We start from the raw sequence: 20316 nt of genomic DNA, 5'->3' as shown, positions 1-20316 counted from the left end.
ATCTATTAACTTTAGTAAAATATATATATTGACAAAATATTTGATTTAATTATTACATTCTTACCATCTGTGAAATATATATATATATACATATTGAGAAGACTTACCATCTGTGAATTAATTGTTCAAATTGAAACTTTTTATGCTAAATTAACACTCACGGAAAAATCCAAGGTGATATTAGTAAACATCTCGTCTCCTCTGTTTCAAACTTTATTAAGAAAATAGAAACAATTTTTTTTTTAATTTTTTTTTTATCAATACCTTTTAGGATTCAAAACATATAAAAAGGAAAACAGAAGCTAGGGAAGAAAATAAATTAAATGAAAATTAGAAAATGAAATATTCTTAATCTAATAGAAGAAAAATAAAATATAGAAGGACATTACTATTATATTTAAATATAATAAGATTTTTTTGCACATTACTATTATATTTAAATATAATAAGATTTTTTCTTTATGCAATAATTCGTTCTACTTAATGAAATTTTATGTATAAACAGATAATTTAATTTACTACAACATATGTTAATTAATTTAGTTAGTATTTGTTTCAACATATGGCATCCATTCCTAATGATAGCTCATTCATTATGAGACGAAGACACTAGTTAGTTTTTGGTATAGGTAGGAATTGAATTCCAGATCTTTTATTCAATTATTAAAGGTTTTACCAATGGAACTAACTAAAACCAATATTGTGAGCTTAACATTTGTTATTGTAAAAATATTTATATATATATATATATATTTATTTATTTATTTCGTTCAATTCGATTAGGGATATAATCATCAATTTCAGGAAAATACTTTTTTTATAGAGAATTGAAAGAACTGTAAAAATATGAGTTTCGATTAGCTCTATTGGTAAAATATCTGATGGTTATACAAGAGATTTGAAATTCAATCCCCGGCTACACCAAAATCTGATTGATGTCTTGGTCTGATGATAAAAATTACCATTAGAAACATACGTCATAGATTGAAACACTCTAAAAAAAATTTAAATAATTAATCACATTTTTATTTTTTAATAAAAAAATTCCTAAAATGATTTACTAATATATTTACCTATTAATAAAACCTTTTATAAAAATATACTAAGGTATAAGTCCACATGATTTTTGGTTTATTTGCATTTTTGCTTAAGCAACCAATCAGACGTTTGCGTTTAGATAACTGTTCACGTGAAAATCGTTGGAGGGCGCCATTGTCTATGTCTTTTGACGGACCCCTCCCGCCATTTATTTTTCAGTGATTCGCCCATAATTTGCGTGATTCTGTCTCCTGAATTATCCCTTTTCATATCTCTTGTTTTTTTTACCATGCTTTCCTCTCTCTTGTGAGTCTTGTCCATACTTTATTTTAGACCTCTCGTACTTTAGGAAAGTCACTTTGAGGGTTGTGGAAAAGAGAGCTTGGTTGGAAGTGTCTCTCTCATTAATTATTGGATTCTTCTTGATACAGACGCACATGAGTTTTCACTCAATGATTCAAATAATAATTCATCAAAAAAAATGACTCAAATAATAAAAATTATTGGATTCTTCTTTGTTTCTTCACTGCTTCTTCTTTCGTTCTTCTTGGTCTCCTGCCTTCAGTTTGAGTAGATGACTTCTTTCAGCATTATTTTTGCTTTTTAGTTTAGTGAGCCTAGCACGTATGACATGACAAATAGGGCGGCTAAATGGTGGAGTAAGAAATACGGTCGTCTAGGTCCCAAGTAAAAAAAAGCTTTCAAATTTTAACCAATAGGGTTATTTATAATCAATAAATAAAATAATTTTTTTACCAGATGAAAATCAAATAAAAAATAGAGAAAAATGCAACGTCTATAATATTTTTCATAACATTTTTACAACTAATACTAAGTAGCAGGTTGTTACAGCCTATTGTTGATGGTAAAAAAAATAATTATAGTGATATTTTCAAATAGAAAACAAAAAGCAGTTTAAAGTCTAGAATTTGTTGTAAAAAATATTCTAAATGTTATACTTCTAAAAAAAGAATAATAATAAGAGTTTAGTTAGCAAACTTTTATTAGTTTTTATCTAAGTCTACTACTAATACTACTGTTTTACTTACCATTGTTAATCTACCACATCAACAAATATGAAAAATTTTATCAAATTTTTTCTGTCTATAAAATTTCTAAAATTTTTTTTTTACGTAATTCATGTTAATTAGTAGTAATTTTACATTTATGATCAATTTTTATCTTAGACCTCAAATGCATCGAGCCTACTCTGATGACAAAGCCTTCAAAATGACAAAAATGAGTTTTAAAGTCTCTGACTGATTGCCCCTCCCCAACGTGAATATTAATATTGTTGAAAACTGAGATAAGTTTGGGGTGAATTTTACTGTGGTGATTTGATTGCTAGCTGGTTTGATAAGTAGTCATCCAATATATGTTTGCTGGAGTACAAGTTTTACTTCACTTTGATACAAATACAATGCATCCATCTATTCTTTACAACCACATATCATAAATATAGTGAAGTAAAGTATGTAGGCTAGGCTTGAATAGACTTTGAAGATGATTGACAGCTTGCTTTCTGTCAACCATTCTTTTTAAAATTTCGATGGGCTCCTTATTTAATCAATTTTGTAAAGCTTTAAGTCCTTATCCGGCCATTCCTACAGCTTTTGTTTATTTTTTTATTTTAAAAATTTTCATAAAGAGTTGAATATTCAAATGGGCTTAGGCATAAAACAATTGATTGGATAGTCTAATGGGCTTGAGCATGACTTGAGATAATTTAGATATAAACCCTTATAAAAAGATTTAAAAAAAAGTAAAATATTGAGTTTTATCAAACAATATTTATGTTTGCTTAAGATTTCATATTTTTTATTTGTCTTATGAAAGTTGTGATATAAAAAAGACATTTGAAAATTAGATCTTTATTTTTATTTAGACTATTTTAGTTCATTTTTCTACTTATATTAATTTAATATATTAATTCATATTTTAAATAATTATTAAATTAATTATGACGTCATCACGATATGATCTCGGTTCGACCTCAGTTCGACCTCAAAAACTTTGAACTTCTCCTTTTTACGGTTCAATGAACGGTTTGGGTCTAAAAACCTATTAGTCATTGGAAAATTAGAGGGAAGCATTTACATGTGCTATATTGCTTTAAGGTTTATTTTTATTTTTTTTTCTTTTTTAAATTAGTAGTGACTAGAAACTTTTTTTTTTCCCCCTGAAATAATTAGAATGATACGGGTGTAAGTTAATTTGTGTTATATGTGTAGGCTTCTAACCTTTAAAAAAAATTGTGCACTTTAAAATGGATAAAGTTTGATGAGTCAGAATTTTACGATCATCATTAAGCTGAAACCGTCATTAACCAAGAGATGATGTCACACATTTATTATGCTTATTGATGATAAAATGTAACGGATGGAGCAATGATCACAAAATGAGTTGTGAACTTCAGATCAAGATTTTGTAACGCACTAGCCGTTGAGCATAAATATAGTGATTCATTGTCCATTAATGAGACATACAACTATAACAGAAAAAGTAATAGAAGTAAAAGGTACATGCAAATACTCTACGAAAATCATTCTCCAATCTCTTTCTCTCTAAAATCTTTCTCTCTTACTGACTTAAACATCGGAGGGATTTTGGCTAATGCCACACCGACTGAGACGGAACTACAGGGGGCCTAGGAGGGCCAAGGCCCCCTGGTTTCTTAAAAATTTCTATTTTAATACTAATAAAATCATAAATTTTATAGGGCCCTCTAAGATTTGAAGGATAGATAAAATACTAATGATTAAGTTAATGTCCAGCTTAGATTCTTCATGATACAGTGGTGTACGTGGCTTCAAAGAAGATTTAATATTTGCTTTGCTGTCTTGGCTTAAAGATATTTAAAATTTTAGTTGTTGAGCTTGTATTGGTTGTAATCCATTTTCTTTGTGTTAAACTTTGGATCAGATTGAGAGAAAACTGAAATTTTAGGAAAGTCACTTTAGAAAACTTATTTTAGACCTCTCGTACTTTAGCAAAGTCACTTTGTGGGTTGTGGAAAAGAGAGCTTGGTTGGAATGGTCTCTCTCTCATTAATTATTGGATTTTTCATGATACACACGCCCATGAGTTTTCACTCAATGATTCAAATAATAATTCATCAAAAAAAAAAAAAAAAGGCTCAAATAATAAAAATTTCCTGTTTGAAGTTGGTAGGATAGTGCATACACGCGCTCAGACTCACGGAAAGTAGAGAAAGAAAAGAAGAAAGGCTCTTCAGTCTTCTCTATGATGCTCTTTTTTTTTCTTTTTTTTGGGTGTTTTGTCCGCATGGGGATATTATATACTAGTCATTGGAAAATTAGTGGGAAGCATTTACATGTGGTATATTGCTTTAAGGTTTTTTTTTTTTTTTTTATAAATTAGTAGTGACTAGAAACTTTTTTTTTCCCTGAAATAATACGGGTGTAAGTTAATTTGTGTTATATGTGTAGGCTTCTAACCTTTAAAAAAAAATTGTGCACTTCAAAATGGATAAAGTTTGATGAGTCAGAATTTTACGATTGTCATTAAGCTGAAATCGTCATTAACCAAGAGATGATGTCACACATTTATTACGCTTATTGATGATAAAATGTAACAGATGGAGAAACGATCACAAAATGAGCTGTGAACTTCAAACCAAGATTTTGTAACGCACTAGCCATTGAGCATAAATACAACGATTCATTGCCCATTAATGAGGCATACGACTATAAAAGAAGAAGCAACAGAAGTGAAAGGTACACACAAATACTCTACGAAAATCACTCTCCAGTCTGTTTCTCTCTAAAATCTTTATCCCTTACTGACTTAAGCATGGGAGGGGCTTTGGCTAACGCCACACCGGCAGAGACGCCGGCCGGGGGGGGGGGGGGGGGTGGGGAGAGAGGAGGGCCAAGGCCACCCCTGGTTTTTTAAAAATTTCTATTTAAATACTAATAAAATCATAAATTTTATAGGGCCCCCTAAGATTTGAAGGATAGATAAAATACTAATGATTAAGTTAATGTCCAACTTAGATTCTCCATGATACAGTGGTGTATGTGGCTTCAAAGAAGATTTAATATTTGCTTTGCTGTCTTGATTTAAAGATGTTTAAAATTTTAGTTGTTGTGCTTGTGTTGGTTGTAATCCACTTTCTTTGTGTTAAACTTGGATCAGATTGAGAGAAAACTAAATTTTTTTTCATTGAATTGATAAACATTACAACTCTGTTTAAATATATACAAAACATAGTAGAAAGGAGAAGGAAAAACTGACTAGTCAACTTGCACCAATTGAAATTAACAATCTAGCAAACTATTGAAACAACCAATCATAATATGAGATGTGGCTACTCTAACTAGTTAAATATAGAGACCTAACAACCTAAAGTTTTACATAATATAAGAACTTGGACAAACTTGCAGAAGCCTTCATTTTTTACACTTTGTACTAATACATTATAGTTAACAATGCAATAAAATTTTTTCATTTTCTCAACAAAGAAAGAAAGAGTTAATCCTCTCTTGAAATAGCCCAATCAACATCTAGTTATATAAAATTGGCTTCGGTTTTATAAAATGAAACTAGAAGATGATCTCTTGACGGATTTTTTTTATTTTATACACTGTGATATTTAATACGTAATCATAGATGAATTATGAAAATTAAAAGAACGCTGAGTTCACTTTTAATAGATTGGTGTATTGTAATGTATTAAAAAGTTGATTTTCATGATTTCCTTTTTCATTCATTCCCCCCCCCCCCCCCCCCTCCCCTCACTCTATATCCTAGGTCCATCCCTATACACTGGCGTGTTACTCTTCCACCCAGCTCATTTTGTAGGTTTCCCTCCAACAAAGACGACCCCAATCACAGCTACGTCCATCTGCTATGACAAGGAGCTCAACTGCTAATTATTTGCATAATCAGTTTGGTATCGTTTGTGGGGACTGCTAATCATTTAAGCCATATTTCCTAGTGAAAAAAGAGTTCCTCGAAGTACAAGATGGAATCAGAAATTGCACAATAGCAAGAAGTTGTGCAACAACAACAAATCCAGGTCCTCTTGGCTAATGTGGAAGAGCTGACTAAACAAAATGAAGAGTTGTGAAAGACAATGGAATCCCAAAACGCAGAACGTCAGCGAACAGGAGAAAACTAGAATGAAGAATCAAACTCTCAATCCAACAGGCAAGACAGGACCTCAGGAGAAGATTCTTCCAAGATGGAGAATGAGGTTTGCAACATGAGGAAGGAGATGGACAAGTTAAAAAGTGCCATGAAGGATAAAGGCGGGATGATTTGAAGGACGGACTCACCATTTACTACTAAAGTACTGAACTGTCCCTTCCCACTGAAATTTTTTCACCCACAGTTGGAGTTGTATGATAATTCTAGGGATCCCTTGGATCACAATAATCATTCAAGATACTAATGCTATTACAGATGACCCCAGACGAGGTGATGTGAAGGGCATTCCCAATAACTCTAAAGGAAGCAACTAGAGTATAGTTCAGCAAGATACCCCCAGGAACTATTGTAGATTTTGAACAACTTAGCAAGGGTTTTGTTCATCTTTTCATTGGGGGGCAAAGACACAAGAAGCCAACTAGTCACCTTCTTGACTTTCAACAAGCAGAAGGAGAATCACTAAGACATTATGTTACCTGATTCAATAAGGAGCTACTTTAGGTAGACGAAGCTGAAGATCAAGTCATCCTAACAACTTTCCAAGCAGGGTTACTGCCTGGGGACTACTTCTTTTCAATCACTAAAAATACACCAAAAACAGTTGCAGATTTGCTCCATAAAGCTTGAAAGTACATGAATGCAGAAGACATGGTGCTCGCAAAAGAAATGAAAGGAAAAAGGAAGAGAGACGAAGGAATAAGCAGCAATCATGACAAAAAGAAAGAGACACAAAGTGTTGGGCAGACCACAGGAAAAAATAAGGAACTTCTGGACAGAAAGCCAAAGTTCACTAACTTTACTCCTTTAATAATGCCAATTGAGCAGATAAGGGACGATCTCTCCCTGCAATGGCCGAAGCCAATCAGCACTCCAGTAGAAAGAAGAGACAAGAGCAAGTATTGCAGGTTCCACTAGGATCATGGGCATCGCACTGATAAGTGTAGGCATTTGAAAGATCAGGTGGAGACTTTGATCTGGCAAGGAAAGTTACAGAAGTATGTCAGAAAAACAGAGCCCTATAGATACCAACGGAAGGATGATCAAGACAGAACTCAGGGAGTAGGAGATAGCAAACCTCCTGCATAAGAGATAATGACAATCTCGGGAGGACTAATGGCAGGCAGAACGCTGAAGTCCCTGAAAAAGGCTCATGGGAGAGAAATAAACAGTGTCCATTCACAGCTCCCTCCGATGAATCTGCCAAAGAATGACAAGCTCGATATTGTTTTCTCAGAGAGAGATGGTCACGACATTAGGCAACCCCATGACGATCCACTAGTAATCATGCTTAAAGTAGAAGAATTCAACATCCACTGGTTGCTCATTAACAATGAAAGCTTAGTAGATATCATCTACTTGCCTGCGTTTCAGCAAATGAAACTGGATAAGAAAAGGATCAGGCATTTCACCTCGCCTCTAGTAAGTTTCATAAGGGATAGAATCATCCCTAGGGGCATCATTACTCTAATTGTAATTGCAGGCACTTACCCAACATAGGTCACCATGGAAATTGATTTCCTCATAGTTGATTGCCTTCAACATATAACGTTATCCTGGGAAGACCTATGCTCAATAGGCTAAGAGTAGCAACGTCAACATATTACTTGAAGATGAAATTTCCAACAGCCCATAGAGTAGGAGAAATTAGAGGAGACCAAATTCTAGCAAGAAAGTGCTACCAAGCTGCCTTAGCATCTAGGGAGAACCATATGTGGATGATCAATGAACCAAAGCCCATTCCCCAACCATCGGAAACACTACAAGAAGTTGAGATCATCCTAGGAGATTCGATGTTGAAGATAGGATCAACACTCCTAACTCTAGAGAAAGAGAAGATGATTTCCTTGTTAAGGGCAAACCAAGATGTTTTCACCTGGAAACACTAGGATATGCCCGGAATTGATTGGAATATCATACAATATCATCTCAATGTTAACCTATAATGCAAACCTGTACAGCAGAAGCAGAGAATATTTGCACCAGAGCGCAACAAAGCTATAGATAAAGAAGTAGAAAAGTTACTAGAAGCTGATTTCATCAGGGAAGTCTTCTATTTAGATTGGCTAGCAAACGTGGAAATGGTAAAGAAGAGCTATGGAAAATGGAGGATGTGCGTTGATTTCACAGACCTAAACAAAGCCTGCCTAAAGGATAGCTTCCCCTTGTCGAGGATTGATCAACTGGTAAATTCAACTGCTGGACACAAGCTCTTAAGTTTCATGGATGCATTTTCTAGATACAACCAGATTCTTACGGACAAAGAAGATCAAGAGAAGACCTTATTTGTTACCAGCCAAGGGTTGTACTGCTACAAAGTTATGCCCTTTGGATTGAAGAACGCAGGAGCCTCAAACCAAAGATTGGTGAACCTCATGTTCTCTCTCCAAATTGGAAGGAATATGAAAGTATACGTAGACGATATGTTGGTAAAAAGCAAGGACGAAGCTAACCACATGGACAATCTAAAAGAAACCTTTAGCATACTACGTAAGTACAATATGAAATTAAACCCTGCAAGGTGTGCTTTTGCTACTGCTTCAGGAAAGTTCCTAGGATTTATGGTGTCCCAACGAGGTATAAAGGCAAATCTAGAGAAAGTAAGGCGATAATCGAGGCCAAATCACTAAAAACAGTGAAGGAAGTTCAGAGCTTGACAGGAAAGGTCGCAGCCTTAAACAGATTCGTCTCTAGGGCAACAAACAAGTGCATGCCACTCTTCAAGGTATTAAAAAAATGTCTTTCAAAGGACTAACGAATGCGAAGAAGCCCTTTCCAAATTAAAAGAGTACTTGACGAAGCCACCACTGTTAAGCTCTTTGGTGATGGGAGAGAAGTTGTACCTCTACTTAGCAGTATCTAACACTGCAGTAAGTTCGGCACTAATCAGAGAAGAAAATGTGCAAAAGCCCATCTACTATACCGGCCAGGCATTTCAAGGAGCAGAAGCCAGTTACCCAAGGATGAAAAAGATAGCTTTCAAATTATTGGTCGCTTCTAGAAAAATCCTTCCTTACTTCCACGCACACTCCATCATCGTCATGACAAACCAACCAATAAGAAAGATGATGAACAAGATAGATGCAGCAAGACAACTAATTCAATGGGTAATTGAGTTGGACCAGTTTGACATTGAATATCGGCCTCGAGCAGCAATCAATGCCCAAGTACTAGCAAACTTCATTGCAAAATTCACTTACCTCTATAAGGAAGAAGAACCCCTCATGGAAACATGGACGGTCCAAATAGATAGGTTTGACACGAAGAAAGTGGGAGGAGTAGGAGTAGTGCTCATATCTCTAGAAGGAGAAACATTGAAATATGCAGTTTAATTGCAATTCTCAGCAACGAATAACGAGGCAGAATACGAAGCACTATTAACAGGGCTAAGTATAGCAAAAGCTCTAGGAGTAAAGAATCTTATCATCTAAGCTAATTCTCAGCTAATAATTGGACAAGTGAAGCGAGATTATGAAGCCAAAGAATAAAGGATGCAGTAGTACTTGAAGATTGTCCAATGACTCTTATAGCATTTTAACAGCGTAGACTTTGTGCAAATCCCTTGGGCCAAAAATGCAGAAGCTGACTCCCTAACAAGATTGGCCTCGTTAGACGACTACAATGCGATCTCCGAATTATGTATAGTGATAAGGGGGCAACCAAGCACAAAAGGTGAGCAAGTTCTAAAGATAAAAGAATAAGATGAGTGGATGACTCCCGTCATCCGTTACTTGAAAGAAGCATGGCTCCCAGAAGATAAACGGAAGCAAGGAAGATACAAATCAGAGCAACCCGCTTTGTCATTATTGATGAGGTGCTGTAGAGACGAGTGTATTCATTCCTATATCTAAGATGCGCTAGCTTGAAAGAAGCAGATTATGTGCTCTGCAAGATACACGAGGGAATTTGTGGAAATCATGTTGGGGCAAGATCTTTAGTAGGAAAGGCACTCAGATTCAGATATTACTGGCCGACCTTATAGAAGGATGCATATGACATCGTCAGGGCATGCAATAAGTGTCAAAACTTCACAAATGTCCAGACAAGGCCAGGAAAGACGATGTCATCCATATCCTTGCCATGGCCCTTCACCTAATAGGGGATTGACATTATGGGCCCATTCCCTTTAGGGAAGAAGAAACTTAGATTTCTGATCGTTGCAATTGATTACTTAACAAAATGGGTAAAAGAAGAACCAGTGATAATGATAACAGAAGCCAAAGTCACAAGCTTCGTATGGAAGAACATCATCTGCTGGTTTGGAGTCCCATGTTTCATAATATTGGAAAATGGAAAGCAGTTCGACAATCCTAAGTTTCAAAAATTTTGACAAGAATTAGGAGTCAAGAACCATTACTCTTCTCGAAGACACCCTCAAGTAAATGGGCAAACAAAAGTGACGAACAGAAGCTTGCTCAAAATCATCAAAACTTGACTTGAGGGGGCAAAGGGGGCATGACTTGAAGAACCACCAAATGTATTTTAGGCATATAGGACGACCACAGGAGTTCCAACAGGAGAAACACCATTCAAACTGACATTTGGTACTGAGGCTGTCATACTAGTGGAAGTGGGACTGATGAGCTTCTGGAGTCAAAACGTATGAAGACTATGATAGGCTAAGAATGTATTGGCCCATTGTGATAAATTAACCAATTAATTAGCCAAGTGAATTAATTAAGTTAATTAACATGCAATACGCATGGTAGCACAAACAAATCACCAACTAAGTTAATATGCAGTGGAAAATAAAGTTGAAACGGTGATTTGTTTGCAAATGGAAAAAACCTCCAAGGCAAAAACCCCCATCGGGTAATTTTAAGGTCACCACTCCTGAGAATCCATTATTATCACAACAAGTGGTTATAAGTAAAGGAATCTCAATACTTTATACCACCTTACAGTTGAGCCCTTACCCCAATACCTAATTGGACTTGTTCTACAGTGACAATCTTTCATTTTAATGTACGGCTCCCAGTACCTAACTAACCAATTGATGCGCAAATCCTAATACGCGGCTTACACACCAACTTGAGAAAGATGTTGGCTGCAAAGTTCTTTAGTTCATCAATACGATAAAGATCACGAAACTCCTTGGTTACAAAACCCTATGCCATACAAACACAGCAGCTTCTTGAAGAGAAAGATGAATTAGGGCAAAATGTCTTCGGTCACAATATGCTTGTGAAAAGCCTTTTGCATCAAGTTGCACTCACTTGCCTTAACTGTGATGGTTCTTAAAATAATTCTTATATATGTTTAGGGTTATGAGAAAAGAAAGCCTAAACATGTATCCATGGATTGGAGTGAAATCAGATCTAAATAACTAATTTTCTTAAATCTCGATAGATAGGGTATCTATTGAGCAACTATTGAGCATCGAGCAAAAGCTGCCTTTTAAATCTCAATAGATGCTATCTGTCGAGTTTTAAAACCCAGTACTTCTTTACTTGATTTTTGGACAGTCTTGCATGACTTTAACACTTGGACTTGGAACCTTGTTCTTTGAAATATTAAATACATTCTAGATCTACCCAATTACAAGTAAAGTGTACTTTGTCAAAGGATTAGTCAATTCTGTATTGACATATATTCCTAACATGGTTTACATATGTCTTAACAGACTAAAAGAACCAGTAGGCACTTAACGGCAACTTGGACTTAATTGATGAAGGTCAGAGAAGAAACTATAAAGCAGATGGCCAAACACGAGGAAACAATGGCCAAATACTACACATAAAGGTCAAGGTAAGAAGGTTCAATGCAGGAGACCTAGTCCTCAAGAAGATATCATTGGCAACAAAGGACCCATTCCAAGGAAAACTGGGACCAGCATGGGAAGGCCCCTACAAAGTAATCTGTCACTTTAGAGAAGACTTCTACTACCGAAAGTCTTTAGACGACTAGGAATTGCCTCGACCATGGAACATAGAACGCTTGAAAAAATACTACCAGTAAGGAATACTTTACATTTTAAGTTGCCTAATTTTCATATCTGTATGTACGACAGTTATTACTTTCATCATTCATAGGTCAATAATACATGAAAGCATTATCCATGCATATTTATCAATGATTATCCATGAATTATTTATCAATAAAAATATGTGCAACACGTGTCTCTAAGTGGTCCAACATGCATTCAATCAATAAGGGGTGTTCTCATAACTACTGACCTTAGAAAGTCACAAACTTACCATCTGTGAATTAATTGTTCAAATTGAAACTTTTTATGCTAAATTAACACTCACGTTAATTTACTACTCCATATGTTAATTAGTTTAGTTAGTATTTGTTTCAACATATGACATCCGTTCCTAATGATAGCTCATTTATTATGAGACCAAGACACTAGTAGGGTTTTGGTGTAGGCGAGAATTGAACCCCAGATCTTTTATTCAACCATCAAAGATTTTACCAATTGAGCGTTGAAACCAATATTGTGGGCTTAACATTTGTTATTGTAAATATATTTATTTATTTATTTCGTTCAATTCAATTAGGGATATAATCATCAATTTCAAGAAAATATTTTTTTGAAGAGAATTGAAAAAACTGTAAAAATGTGGGTTTTGGTTAGCTCTACTGGTAAAGTATCTGATGGTTGTACAAGAGATCTGGAATTCAATCTCCGCTTACACCAAAAACTAATTGGTGCCTTGGTTTGATGATAAAGAGTTATCATTAAGAGCGGATGCTATAGGTTAAAACACTCTAAGAAAACAGTTAAAATAATTAATCACATTTTTATTTTTCCATAAAAAATTTCATAAAACGATTTACTAATATATATACCCATGACACATTCGTTAATAAAACCTTTTATAAAAATATACTAAGGTATAAGTCCACATGATTTTTGGTTTATTTGCATTTTTGCTGAAGCAACCAAACAGACGTATGCGTTTAGATAACTGTTCACGTGAAAATCATTGGAGGACACCATTGTCTGTGTTTTTTGACGGACCCCTCCCGCTATTTCTTTTTCAGTGATTCGCCCATAATTTGTGATTTTTTTTTTTTGCTGGATAAATGTTTATGCAGGGGCTAGAACCCCTGAGCTTGAAGTCACTTAGATGACTAGATACCACTTGGGCCAGTAGGCCCGGTGGTGCCCATAATTTGTGATTGTGTCTCCTGAATTATTCCCTTTTCATATCTCTTGGTTTTTTTACCATGCTTTCCTCTCTCTTGTGAGTCTTGTACATACTTTATTTTAGACCTCTCGTACTTTAGGAAAGTCACTTTGAGGGTTGTGGAAAAGAGCATTGTTATTAATACCGTTTCGGAGCCCGTTTCGGTTTGTCCAGTGAATAGAATATTTCGGTACCGGCCGATTTCGGCGTACCGTTTTAGGGTGTTTCGGAGTTCTTAAAAAATAATTTATATATATTCTTGTAGAACATAAAATTGTCAATTCTAATAAATAAATAACTAAATATCAAATAATACAAATTATTTAGTCTTAAGTCTTAAGTCTTAAACAAAAAAAACTCTTAAGTCTTAAACATCAATAACTCGAAATATAATATCAATTTAACATCACACAATAAGAAGATTACAAGACAATAACTAAATATCAAATAATACAAGATTTACTCCTCTTCATCATCATCCATGAGAGAAGGATCAAATTCATCATCAAAAGAACTCCCAAATATAACTTTTTTATAAAAAAAAAAAAAAAAAAAAGTTAATAATAGGCCAAATCCGGTACCGGCCGAAATTTGCATCTCGGTCGGAATTGGCCGGAATTGACCGGAATGATCAGAATGGACCGAAACGGCCCGAAATTTGACCGGAGGTGGAACGTGGGGTATTCCGGTACCAGTTTGCATACCGGTACGAAAAATTTCGTCCGTTCCGGCCGGAACGGAACGGAATCAATAACAATGGAAAAGAGAGCTTGGCTGGAAGGGTCTCTCTCTCATTAATTATTGGATTTTTCATGATACACACGCACATGAGTTTTCACTCAATGATTCAAATAATAATTCATAAAAAAAAATGACTCATCAACTAGAGTCCAATTTTGCACAACGTATCTATCTAATTTTTTATATGAAAAAAAAATTTATGGAAAGTGAATTATTGGATGTAAAAAATCGAAAAATCTAGATCCAATTGAATTCTAAATCATATATATATATATATATATTTAAAAGTGTGTAAGTGTGATTATTTTTAATTGTACTTGTGTATATGCACAGGTTAAACACTAATTTATTTCAGAATAGTTTAATTTATTTCAGTATAGTAGACTATACTGAAATAAATAATAGGACTAACTTCAATATAGTAGACTATATCAGGATAAAAACAATAGCAATAAGGAAGACAAAATTAAAGAGTACATAATAACCCGCAGTACAACATTATTTTCATATATATTTATTTGGGTGCCTATGAATCTAAATGTTGTGACAAGCGATTTTCAAGGGTATGGGAGGATCTGAAAAGGCTCCACTTGAAATTTGGTCAAAAACAAATTAAACTTGTTGGCAGCCTCTGTATAGTGAATTCCATCCCATTTTACTCTAGCTAAGGGGCATTCACATGAACCAACATATATCTAGCTTCCATTGAATGTGATTGTTCCTCCACAGCCAACACTACTGCTATAATTGTACATGCCACCACAGCCACAACAAGCAACTAGGGGAAGCTCAAATCCTGATATTTTCAACCAAACAATTAATAAACTTGAAATTTTGTTTCATTAATAAAATATTTTAAACCAATGAATAAAAATGATAAATGTGAATAATCATCTAAATCTATAAGTTTGATCATCATTAAAAACTGCGACGGAGCTACATTTGAACCAAAGAGCCGTGGCCCCTTGATTTTTATTTTTTAATAATGTGTATAGAGTTAAAAATAAATTATAGTATATTTATGTTTTTATAGTATTTAGTTAAAATTTTATGTTAACTTTTTAAAATTTATAGTTGATTCCCTATGAAAAATCAAATTGGTCCAAAGAGACCTCATGAAATAGAAATAACCAACTGGCCTAAATAGTGTCTACCCCCATGCAAGTCTCTATTCGGCAGGTTTTTGTGATCGAATTTGAATTTTTAAAAATATTAAGTAGTTTTTAAGCCCACAAGGTTTTTGCTTATTTTGCAGATTTAACCTGACCAAACTAACGTGATCAGACTAAAAAAATCTGTCCACTTGAAAAACGTTGAAGTGCACCAATTTCTCTCTCTTTTGACAAACCCCTCCCCTCCCCGTTGCTATCTTTTTTCCGTGTCCCTGACTCCCTTCCTTATCATGAGTCTCTTGAAATTTCCTTTTTCTTACATCTTCCCTCCTCCTTTTGTTCATCCGTCTCTCGTCTCTCTCTCCTTTATTATTCTTTCTTCTACTTTTTTTAGTCCTTTCTTTGTTTCGAAAACAGTGATGGAATTTGTGTTTTTTTTTTTTTTTTTTTTTTTTTTCCCCCTAGGGTACTTTCTTTTTTTAGTCATTAGTGCTTCTTTTGTCTCCAAACATTGACAGAAAGCCCCTTCTTTTTTTTTTTTTTTTTTTTTTTTTTCCATTTTGTCTTAAGGTTCCGTAATATCCGTGAAATCACAGGTTCAAAATCTCTTACTAATATCTTAAGGCCACTTCCAAGAGATTTTTCCTATAATAACTTAGTATATGTAACATCCTTTAACTCACTAAAAAATCTGTCCACTTGAAAATCGTTTGAGTGCACCATTTTCTCTTTTTTTGACTGACCCCTCCTCATTGCAATCTTTTCTTTTCGTGTCCCTTCCTTATCAAGCGTCTCTTAAAATCCCTTCTTTTTTTCGTTCTCCTACTTTTTTATTTTAATTTATCCTTTGTTTGTTTCGGAAAACAGCAATGGAATTTGTGTTATTCTTCCTAGGGTACTTTAATGTCTTTTAGTGCTTCCTTTGTTTCAAAACAGTGACGGAATTAGTGTTTTTTTTTCCCTCTCCGAAACAAAGAGAGATATAAAAAGGGGAAAAAAGTGGGAGAGGAAAGATAAAAAAGGAGAGAGAGTCAAGAGAGGGGACAGATCAGTGAAAAAAAGACTTTTCTTACACCTAGATCGGGAGGAGAGAAAGAAGGGAATGCAAAGATGAATCTATTGTTTAGAAGTTTAAGTGAAATGGAATGTAATTGGTAGAAGGAAATACTCATTTTTCTTTATTTCTTTATAACTTTGAAGTTTAATTCATTCCCCCAAAATTGCATGGAATCAAAGAGAATGTAGTTAGGTTTGATGAAATTTTCACTAAAACTCTCAAAATATCTTTTTACATGCATTCAACCCTTTATTTTAAATATGAATGAAATAATAATATTTTTATAAAATGATTCCATTAATTTTTCTCTATATTACTTCTGAATATGATTACTTACTTTTTTTAAAAACATCCAAATAAGATTACTTAAGTTCATTCCATTATTTTTCATTACTTAAACACATTTCAATTTCTTTATGATTCACTTGTTCCATTCCAATCCATTGTTTTATGATTCTCAAATGAAGTGTTAATGTTTTGTTTCTTCTGAAACAGTGACAAAATTAGTATCTAATTTAGAAAGGTAATATCACTACTAAAAAACGTGAAGTATACTAGAGAGGGGAAAAACAAAAATTTTGTCATTGTTTCGAAACAAACAAAGCACTAAAAGAAATCTTCACTTTTTTAAAACACTAGTGTGGGTTGCACGTGCAAGGCACGTGCTGCCCCTTTAGTTAGAGCATCCACATCAGATGTTGCAAAAATGCCATTTTGATACACCAAAAGCCTACTTTATTATTTTCCCACATCATTTTACAATATCTCATTAACCAAATGTTCTATCATTCAATTCTATATATTAAAATAATATTTACTACACATTAAAATAATATATTATCTCCTCCCTATCATCACCATCAACAACAAACTATGAATAAAAAACTTTCTTTTTTTAGCATTCTCGGCTGTACGGTTGCAAAATGCAACGATACTATTCATATGTGGCAAAAGTTATAAAATTTAGAACATTTGATAAAGGGGGTTTTTTGGTGTTTGGTGTGCCAAATGTGCCAAATATTTGACATTTGGCACATTTACCACATCTAGTGTGGATGCTCTTAGAAAATTAATATAATTTTTTTTTAAGAAGTATGAAATCATGCACTTAAATTTAAAATAGCTATTTGAATATATATTTACCATGACAATTTCTTAGAACCTATTTACAAAATGTAATATCTATTCACCGAAAATGCTACAAAGAATGATAATGAATGTCATTATCTTTCCACAATATTTAAACTTTCACAATGAATACTTGTAACCTCCCCTCAAAAAAAAAAAAAAAAAAATTGCAACCATCTATAATGAAAATTTTGTTATTCATACTTCATACTTCATTCTTTATAATCTTATTTTATGAGTCTAAATACGATGTTTAGCTTACTTATTTTTAATAAACACCCTTTTAAGTAGGAAAATAAATTAAAAAAATAATAAAATAACAAAAGACATTTGTCATCAAAGTTTCTATTAGATGTAATTATAAGTCTAGAAGATTTAAACCTAATAAATTAGAGTTCACTAGGTAACAAATAGAACACCATATATCATCATTCTAACTTTCCAAGTATGACTACCAGTCTACCATATAATATTCAAAATACATGAAGAAATTTTTTGAGACATTAAAATTTAGTAGAAGCATTTTAGACATTCCACAATGGAATATTTTAGGAATTATAAGATTTCGTCAAGGTTTAACTAAGAGAGTAACAATAGGAGTATATGTTCATTTACAAAATATAAAGGAGAAAATGATTCAACTTTAGAGGGGAATGAAACTACCCAAACATAAAGGAGGAAAGTGCTACTTCATCAATTTGTGTGTGTGTGTGTGGTTTTTTTTTTTTTTTTTTTTTTTTTTTTTTTTTTTTTTTTTTTTTTTTAAACTTGAAACAATGTGTTAAAAAAAAAAATCAACCTAAAAAAAACTATCCATAAAACAATGAATTTTGGTTCAACAAATTAACTAAACCAAAAAAGAAATTTAGGAACACAACAAAATGTTACGATATTTTTACAATACCTTTTATTTCTAGCTATGGTGGGTTCTGGTTTGATATTTTATTATTTTATTTTAGAGTAATGCTACATCAACAACATTTTCATAATTAATTATAGGTGGTAAATTGTTACTGATTTTAAACTGGACTAACCACTTTTAATTGTGTATTTTAAAAAATAAAATAAATAAAAATAAAAAGTCAATTGAAGAAAATTGTGCCTAAGACAATGAATTTTGGCTTACCAAATTTGACTAAACAAAAAAAGAAGCCTTGGAACACAACAAAATGTCACACAAAAAAGAATCCTAGGAACACAACAAAATGTCACAACATTTTCTCAATATTTTTTATTTCCAGCTGTGGTAGGTCTCAGTTTGATATTATTATTTTATATTTTACACCCACAACATTTTTATAGCAAATCTTTGTTGAAAAATTATTACTAGTTTTAAAATTATGCATTAAAAAGAAAAAAAAAAAGACAACACAAGAAAATTGTGTGTGAAACTGTGAATTTGGGTTCACTCAATTTGACTATAATAAAAAAGAAGTCTAAGAATACAACAAAATATCACAATATTTTCACAACATCTTCATTTTTAGGATCTGAATTGATTTTTATTTTTATTTTTGAGAAAAATGCTACGTTCATAATATTTTTAGAACAATTTCTAAATGACAAGTTGTTATTGGTTTTAAATTGGGCCCACTACTAATATCACTTTTTTATCCATAAAAAATACCTTGTCACATAAAATGTATTGTTAAATTATTGTGAAAATGTAGTGGACATAGCATTACTCCTTAAACTTTAAAATCAAACAATTTTTCTCTTAATATTTTGGAAAATAGCAAATATGTCATATTGTTATTTTTTCAATTAAAACTTAATGAAAGCTTATGATTCTTAAAATATTTATTATGTAGTGTCTAAAATACTCCCACAAATTTTAACATCTCAAAAATTTTCTTCACGTATTTTGAGTTTTAGATGATAGTGATTCTCAGTTTCTTATTTTAATATTTTATTTTGACCTTTAAAAAATTGACACCTCAATAATTGTGAAAATATTGTAAGAATGTGTTGTGCTAGTGTAATTGTGTATGCACAAGCAAAACCAACTTACTGTGGAAAAAAAAAGGCCAATGAACAGTGCATATTGTCAAATAATTTTGAAAATATTGTAAGAATTTGTTAAGTCGGTATAACTATATTCACATGTAAATAATAAATATTTAAAGGAAAAGACAAATAAGCACGTACAAAACCGGTACAGAACAAACAAACAAACAAAAAAACTGATGAACAGTAAGGGTTGAACAATCAAATGTACAGTAACAATTATTGTTTGCGCATTCGCGCTTTTATATATAAGAAACAAAGCATTAAAAAATAGGATAGGAAAAGCAAAAGGAGAGAGAGATAGGAGAGGTGAAGGAATCAATAAAAAAAAGAAAAAGGGAAATGTTAATGGATGCTCTAAGAGTATTAGTTTATGAAATATATTTAGAAATTTTTTAGAAGAAAAGAAAAAATCAATTGATTTTTTTTTTAGCTTGTTATATTCTTTATGAAAATGGTATCAAAACTCTTTTAAAATTGTCCATTAACAAATGCCTTTAAGGGTACCTATTAACGGAACCTAGAAAAGAAAGCAATAATACTTGTTTGTTTTGAAATAACGACAAAATTGTTTTGGCGAAAATACCATTTTTGGTCCTTACATTTTGGAGTCGCAATCAATTTAGTCCATACATTTTGGTAGCAATCAATTTGGTCCATGGTATTATGAATTTGTAATCAATTTGGTTTTTACCGTTATCTCACCAACGGTGGCTAAGTGATTGCACAATTGGCGTAGTTGAAGCTTACGCGGCTGATAAAATGATATTTAAAAAGCCACCTCAGCATTTTAATAAATGCAAAAGCCAAGTCAGAAAAAAAAAAAAAAAAAAGGAGGTACAAAAAACTCAAAAATCTGGTTGAAAAAATAAAATGAATGAAAAAGAAAAACTCAAAATTTCCTATCATTTTCTTGCTATCCAAACGG

Source organism: Quercus robur, chromosome 9 (assembly GCF_932294415.1).
Source record: "Quercus robur chromosome 9, dhQueRobu3.1, whole genome shotgun sequence".
Classification (NCBI taxonomy): Eukaryota; Viridiplantae; Streptophyta; class Magnoliopsida; order Fagales; family Fagaceae; genus Quercus; species Quercus robur.
The sequence above is the reverse complement of the archived record's forward strand: the minus strand, read 5'-3'. Positions refer to the sequence as shown.